The sequence below is a fragment of the Poecilia reticulata genome, linkage group LG12 (assembly GCF_000633615.1).
Source record: "Poecilia reticulata strain Guanapo linkage group LG12, Guppy_female_1.0+MT, whole genome shotgun sequence".
Classification (NCBI taxonomy): Eukaryota; Metazoa; Chordata; class Actinopteri; order Cyprinodontiformes; family Poeciliidae; genus Poecilia; species Poecilia reticulata.
Window position 1 is genome coordinate 12,375,922 of NC_024342.1, and position 7,544 is coordinate 12,383,465.

Below are 7,544 nucleotides of genomic sequence, written 5' to 3' on the forward strand. Positions count from 1 at the left end.
AATATAAACACTGATCAATGATACAAGTGTAATATAAACACTGATCAATGATACAAGTGTAATATAAACACTGATCAATGATACAAGTGTAATACTGGAAAGGCTCATATTATGCTGCTCGACAGCTGATGTACCTTATATTGGACGTATTGGGTGGGTGCCAACAGAATTAGTCAGCTTGACTCATTTTTCTTAAATTGGAGAATTTGAAATTCAAGTCCACATATCATACCATCATATCATGCTTTCTCATAATAAAAAGCTACTTTCATCAGAGATAAAAGAATTTCAATGAAATCCAGTTGTTGAATAAATATGTATACTGCATAATTCAGTTGCCATCTTTTGCAGAAATCACTTAGAGATAAATAGATGTGTCCTGTCTCATCTAGCCACCCTCTCAAGTCATTGTGGAGGGACTTCGGTCAGCTTTCCCGTACTTGTTTGTTCAGCCTAATGAGGTTTGCAAAAAATTTGCAAAGACCCTGCAGCAACATCATGTCCATCAGGCAAAGGTTTTCACTTTGAATAGGCCATTGCATCAGATTGCTATCATTTTCAGTTATTCCCTAGTTGGATTGCTACAAAACACTACATGTCATCTATGTCTCCTGTCTAGGGTGCAATATCTTCTGCCAGCATCTACTGGAGTAACCGCATCAGAATCAGCGACTTGGAAAAGCTCAACAAGCTCATAATGAAAGTTGGTCTTGATCTGAGGGGCAATGCCATAGATCTGCTCACTCGCATAATGCACTTGTAACTTATCAGACAATTGATAACTGAAACATTACTTCACATCAAAAATTAAAACATACCTTACAAAAGAGGAAATCCAGTTGGTGGTTAACATCCGTCCAGCAACTTCTTCCCCTAAAGATGAAATAAAATACAATAAAAAAACCGAAACAAACTACAGAGCAATAGATCCCAATGGGCAGATGGCAGCAGTTAGCAGCAGTTAACAGTTTAAACATAGCTAAAATGCGCACAACGTTAATAATAACAGTTAAAAACGTATACAAACTTACACATAAAACACTGTATATGATTAGATTTGTGAAAAATGTGTTAAATATAGTACTTGTAATGAAAACACTGAGCTAATACCAGAGTTACAGACGGCAACAGAAAAAGCGGATGAGCGGTCAGATACTGGTTGCTGTGGTAACCACCGACTGTTAAGAGCAAAATAACAGAACTTAATACCTTAATAATAACAACGGTGCGTTCAACACCAAACGCTTTTTGAACGTCAGGCGCGTCTGGTTTACATTCAGAGTCTATGTGGACCGTTGGACGCTCTCGACGCGTCTAACGGTCCAAACGGTTCAAATCGCGCCGCGCTAGGCGCTCGAAACGCGCTGTAACGGCCCTCGACGTGCGTCGACAAAGACTTTGAATGTAAACCAGGCGCACCTGACGCTCAAGACGCGTCTGGTGTGAACGCACCACAAATGTCTGGAGAAACAACTTCTTGACTAAACAAAATCAAATTGAAAAATAAACACATTTTGACGAACTTCACATCAATAATGTTGTTAAAATAAAACTCTGCTACGCCAACGCACACACCTGTGTGCTCCAGACCAGCAAACTACCACAAATCCCGTTTTGCTAATGGTCAGCTAACGTGTAATTTTATTACTCCAATGGAATCAACAAGGCTGAATTTACTGGAAATGTGATATTTTAGGTTTCTTCTCATTAGGTATCAATAGATGGAAAAATCCTTTGGCTTGATGGGATACCACTCATAATGAGTGAATGTTTCTAAGTAAGACTGCCTAATCCACCAGATGAATGGAGATTTAAGTGTAAAGTGGTGTTAAGTTTGGGAGTTAAAAGGTGGAGGTGGGACTTGTGATGACATAATATATTCTCCACATTGAAGACAAAACAGTGGGTGCAGTGATTACCTAATCTGTCTTTCTGCATCAAGACAAGAAAACAAAGAGCTTTTAAAGACGTTGCTGCCATTAACTGAGTAGACATATGTGGGTGAGGTGACGATGATAATGAATAAGTTCTGGCTGGCTCGGAAAAAATCAGGCTAATGAGTTGGCGTTGGTACAGATGGCTCAAAATTAGCCTGAAGGCAGTTTGTCTCTCTTAAACGTCTGCAGGGAATGGCTAAAAAAGGACGGCAAAGAGCCTGATGCCTGAAACAGCCACTTTAACTCTTTATTTCTGTTTTATAGCAGGTGAGGTTACTGTATTATACTCAGCTGTTCACAAAATTCCCTTATTTTACCTGGTTGACCGGTTCATCTCCAGATACTTGGGAACTTTTACAGGGTTTGAATTCTGCTAGCTGCTGTCCAGAACTGGATGCATGCCATTCTTAGGCTTTCAATTTCTTCATGATGCACGGAGGGATTATTATAATCTAAGATGATAAATTCACATAAGAACTTAAGAAAGGGAATAATACTGCTCTTTTCTTGGAAAAATAAGAGGATACACGAAAAGATGAGGATCTAGTGGCTCACGTCATCAGAACTGGATCAGTCCAATGTGTTCATGGATTTGACTCTGTAAAATGTTTCACCCATGTGGATAAGGACAAATATCTTGGCAATGTAAAGCTGGTTTATATAAGTTTTCCTGGAAGGCAGCAACCAGGATTTATTACCAGAGGAGCAACGCTGCTTGATTTCTTTTCAGGTTAAAATCTTAAGAAGATGAGCGAGATCTCACTACGTTTTAAAATTCAGAACTGTTTTTTAAAACAGGAAGAAGTTTTAACTTAGACCATTAAAAAGGATTTCAGAAACTCTTTCTAGTTTAATTCTTGCGTCATAAAAAATAAAATGTGGGTCTCATTAAGTCCTCCAATGATTTACAAAACTACACTTAAAATCTATTGTTGACACGGATTTTCCCACAGTAAAAAAGATGGCGCATCTACAATAAAAACGCCTCACTGAGGTTTTGGTGTGACCAGTTTTATGCGAGTAGCAAATAAAAATGTAAGCCTTCATGTTTGTGTTTTTAATCCAGCTGCCCATTTTGTGTTGACCTGCCTGACAACACAAAATTATAAATGTTCAACAAATTTCTAGGCAAAATATTTGTTTTTTGATCAAAAGCCCCCGAAATGTCAACTGGATCCTCTATTGATATAAATACTAAGTTAACATCATGTGTGTCAGTGGGTTAAATTGATGCCAACTAGTAGAAATGTAAACAGAAAGTTAATACTTAATACCTGCAACTTGGCCACCATTTTATATGCACAGGCTGTCATATTGAATATGGAGTTCATTGTGGCTCATGTTCCTTCAAATTTCCATGTCAAAATCCAGATAGGTGGGTTTTCTGATTAAGCTTAATAGAAATTTAATTTTTTTAAAAGTCTGATTTTGAGTTTAGCTTATTCCTTGCTTTACTTTGACTTTACCATCTACAAACTCATTAATTTAACATATAGTGGACCCAAAGTCAAAATGAATACTTGAAACTCTATAAAAAGTCTCTGTTTTATTAGCTCAAGCAATAAATACATTTTAACATGCTTTCCCAAGCACTATGGAAGTCATAGCACTACTGCAGAAGTTAACATTGACAGTCCACCTCTGCCCTTAGGGGTACAGCCTATCAGTGCAAAGGAAAATGACTTGTGGATTGGCTGCCTTGTAAACAACGTGGGTCAAGTAGCACATTTGTTTTCCAACTTCTTAGAAAACTTCTAAAAAACAAATGTGATATTTTGTGTGGCATATTTTTGAAAGAAATGCGGAAATTGACACATTTTCATGAATACTTTTGAGTTATATTCCACAAGGAAGTCCTTGGACAGGTGAATCCGCAAATACAGAACTGCAAATGATAGAGGTCCATTGCATTCCTTCTTTTTTGCATGCAGCGACCTACAAAATGACTGTCTGCCCCAGTGAAGAGCCATACAAAGGCCTTAAAATAAATGACTTTATGGAGACTGGTTGACCTGAATATTCATCTTTATGCTGCAGTTTTCTACCAGTCAACTTTAGAACACGTTTGCTCCTCCCTTACCAGCCTTCTCTTTGTGTGGCCGTGGCTAGAAAACATGTTCAGTCTTGTTGGTTGCAGTTTGCATTTTCAGTTAAAAAAAAAAATATTGCTCTATTGTTGCTGTGGCCAAGTTTAGAGCATCAAAATCAACACATACATGAGTTACTTCAATGACAATGTTTGTTGGTGTTCCCATTTTGAAGATTGCCTAAGGGAAATTGTCAGTCGTACAATATTTATATGCTAGAAAAACAATAAATAAAGGAATCCATTGAAAAGTTCCTAGACACTTTCAGCACCTATAAACCACTTTTTATTTACTTATTGGTTGATGATACATATGATGCAGAAGTTTAAAACTTTGTATGTAAAGCCAACTATTTCACTCAAACTTAAATGTTAAACTTTTCTTAATGTTTCAATATATGTGTCTAACACAACAGATACATTTATAAGAGTGCTTACACCTCATAAAGATAATTATTGTTGAGCGCACTGCATGTCCTTAGTCTTTTTCTAACTTTAAAAAGTTCAAAACAGAACGTACATGAAGAGAGAATTTTAAGTTTTGTTTCAGTGAGGAAAATCCAATTTTTCAGTAGTTGACCGTCTGAACAATGATCAGAGCTGATCAAGGAGAAAATTGCTAATAATAAAAAAAACAGACTAACATGGTACAGTCATGTAACTATAAAGTTTTTTTAAATAAAAAAAGGGTTTTTAGATAAGAATTTTAAAATATTCCATCCAATTCAGGCTTACAGTAATTGACAATATTGTGCAAAGTCCAGATTGATGAAACCACTTTATTAGGATCTAATACCCATTATATTCAAAACACACACATTTTATAGAATCTATACATTATGAATATGGTGAAGGAAAATTGAGGAAGGACCCAAAAGAGAAAACAGAAAAGGCAGGTCAGGGAAGATTAGACAAATAGCACCACAGACAAACCGACTGAAACATAAAACTATCATATGTAGGAACCAATCGTGTACTGGCAATTTTGCCTCTTGTCCATTTTTCAGTTCTGAAAGGCCATGATTTTTCAGAGGATGTTTTGTACCAACTCTCTGTTAACATTTTAGGAGGGCAGCATTTCACTTTAGTTTTGCTGACCAATCATTTGAAGTGCTTTTCTATGCTCATCACCTTTTGTCATATTGGAGCATAAAGGTGACTTAAATGAATAATATCTACTCCCTGAAGGCTACAGAGTTATTTTGCCTTGATCAGGGGTCAAAATCAGTCATATTTTGTTAGATAGCTGAACATAAAAGGGACCGGGACCACCATCAGTAAATGGCAAGCAATTTCAAACTTTTAGAAAATAAATAATACACATAAATGGTGAGATTTTAGCATTTTTATTGGTGTTTATATCCACAATTCATCAAAATATGTACTCATACCACAACTAATAAACTGATGAAAAAATAGTTATAACTTGGAAAAAATTACAATCTATCAGAAACTCTAAAGACACAGCAGACTCCAACTTGCCCCCCCTCACCCCACCCCCCAAAAAAAGACTCAAAAGCAATGCACTATCACATGAGTGTGTTATTATGGCTAAATAAATATGTCAATTGACATAAACAAGAAATAAATGAGTTAAATACTTATTGTAGCTTCAGAGTGTTAGATCTGGGCCGTTGCATCAAAGCCAAAACTGCATCACCACTCAGATGTACTTCGAATTCAATAACCACCATCTATTGTTGACATATGTGTTGGCCTTGGTTGTTTTTACAAAAGCTAGCTAGATAAAAGTATAGCATGAAATGCAACACTTAAATAATAAGGTATTAGTAGTGTTCTTTGTTTTTTGATGTACCAATGTTTTTGATGTTTGATGTACCAATTGGTCCACGGACCGGTACCGGTCCACGGACCGGGGGTTGGGGACCACTGCTCTAGACTATGTTGGTCTATTGTTATACAAAGCCATAACAAGATTTCCTTTTGTTTTTTCCTGTGTTTTATAGATATTTATATCTGATTGACTAAGTCTTGAATCTTAAATTCAAATGTACAGAAATCTGTGCCTTCCTAAAGAGGCAATGTAGGTCACTTAGTAGCAAGTTGTGCAATAAATCCTTCAAATTAAATCGTTGATAGATTGTGAGACTAACTGATTTATAGTGAAAGTGTCTTTGCTACATGTTACACTTTTTCTCTAAACTTGAGTAAGAAATTGCAGACATCCTGATGCTGTGTGAAACTACAGACCAGCAAAACAGACAAAGCTTCAGGGAAAAGCAGTGAAACAGCCACATGTGTGCAATGACATATTACTGACATTGTTCTGTTTGTCTAAACAAATGGCTACACTACAGGCAGTAAATGCCTACTGACGCACTTGTATTTTACTGCATGTTTCTCAAGCAAAAGAATGACCGGATGCCTGTGGATCCCCTCTTATTACCAGTCCTATCACAGGTCAGCTATGACTACCGTGTGTTTAAGAATCCATATTGTGAAGTAGACACACCTCAAGCTCAAATAATATATGAGTAGCCATATCGTAAAATGACTGAACTTCAGAACTACAGGAGGTTTCAATGAAAGTTTCAAAGCTCTAGTTCCAGCTTTCAGGTCACCACCTCTACAGTGAACAACCTATCCCTAATAAAAAATTAAAGAAAATTTTGAAATTGCACTAAAGGACGAATTATAATAATTATTATAAACAATTTACAGCCATTCACACACTAATAATCCTGCACCCATGACAAATTAAGTCACACAAATTACAACACGTCTTTAGTGAATTCAAACTAGTACTGTAAAAAAACAAAAAAAAAAACAATACAAAATACATGTCCAACTTTTTAAAATCTTACCCCACCTGCTAAAGGCTCGTCGCCTTTTAAATCCAGATAAAACAGGAGCAAATAGGATTTAGTTCCCTCTCATATTCCCACTTCAGTGTAGAAATTACTAAACTGCCGCGTGCCCATGGAGCCTGATCCGCACGAGCTGCAGATGAGTGACACTGAGAGGCATACGCTGTGATAGAGCGTCTCGTGCCGCGGAGAGAGAGAGGGCACACCTGGACAGGGAGAATGTGGTCGGTGCTGCCATCTAGTGGCCTCAAAATGTAATGAAATAGAATAATTTATTTAGTTGTTACATCGCCGCTATTCTCAGTGAAAATTCTCTATTCTCTATGTAAAAATATATTGAAGTAGTTCTACTGTTACTTGAGTACAAATTTTGGGTGCTCTACACTTTTGATCCTATATTCTTCTAAGAATTGGATATTTTAAAATACTGACGTTTTCGCAGATTAAAAAAAATACATAAAAATTAATGCGCTGTACTACATTTTTCAAATGAAATTATTATTGATACTGTTTCTTATATTCATATAGTAGAGGTGGGACTTTTAATCATTACTTTTGACTCTGTAGTCTTTAATGCCATTAATATAAGTCCCTTCGAAATTTGACCGACGTTTGTCTGCTCACGTTGTGCGAAATTTTGTTCCCTTGAGAAAATATGTTCCCTCCCCCACCCCACCCCAGCTCCCTCTACGC

At 36.7% G+C, this 7,544-nt stretch overlaps 1 protein-coding gene across 8 annotated transcripts in view; it reads right to left on the reverse strand.

Moving 5' to 3' along the window:
- The window catches only part of LOC103473561 (5-hydroxytryptamine receptor 4), a 23,082-nt gene extending 16,106 nt beyond the window's left edge, over positions 1-6,976 (reverse strand). Inside the window, exons 1-2 of one of the 8 annotated variants that reach the window (XM_008423890.2) lie at positions 6,854-6,976; positions 824-873 (exon numbers count right to left, since the gene is read on the reverse strand). The gene's annotated coding sequence lies outside the window, so the exon portion shown is untranslated. The other 7 variants (XM_008423885.2, XM_008423889.2, XM_008423884.2 and 4 more) reach the window with 7 other exon arrangements.
- Positions 6,977-7,544: the final 568 nt, after the last annotated feature.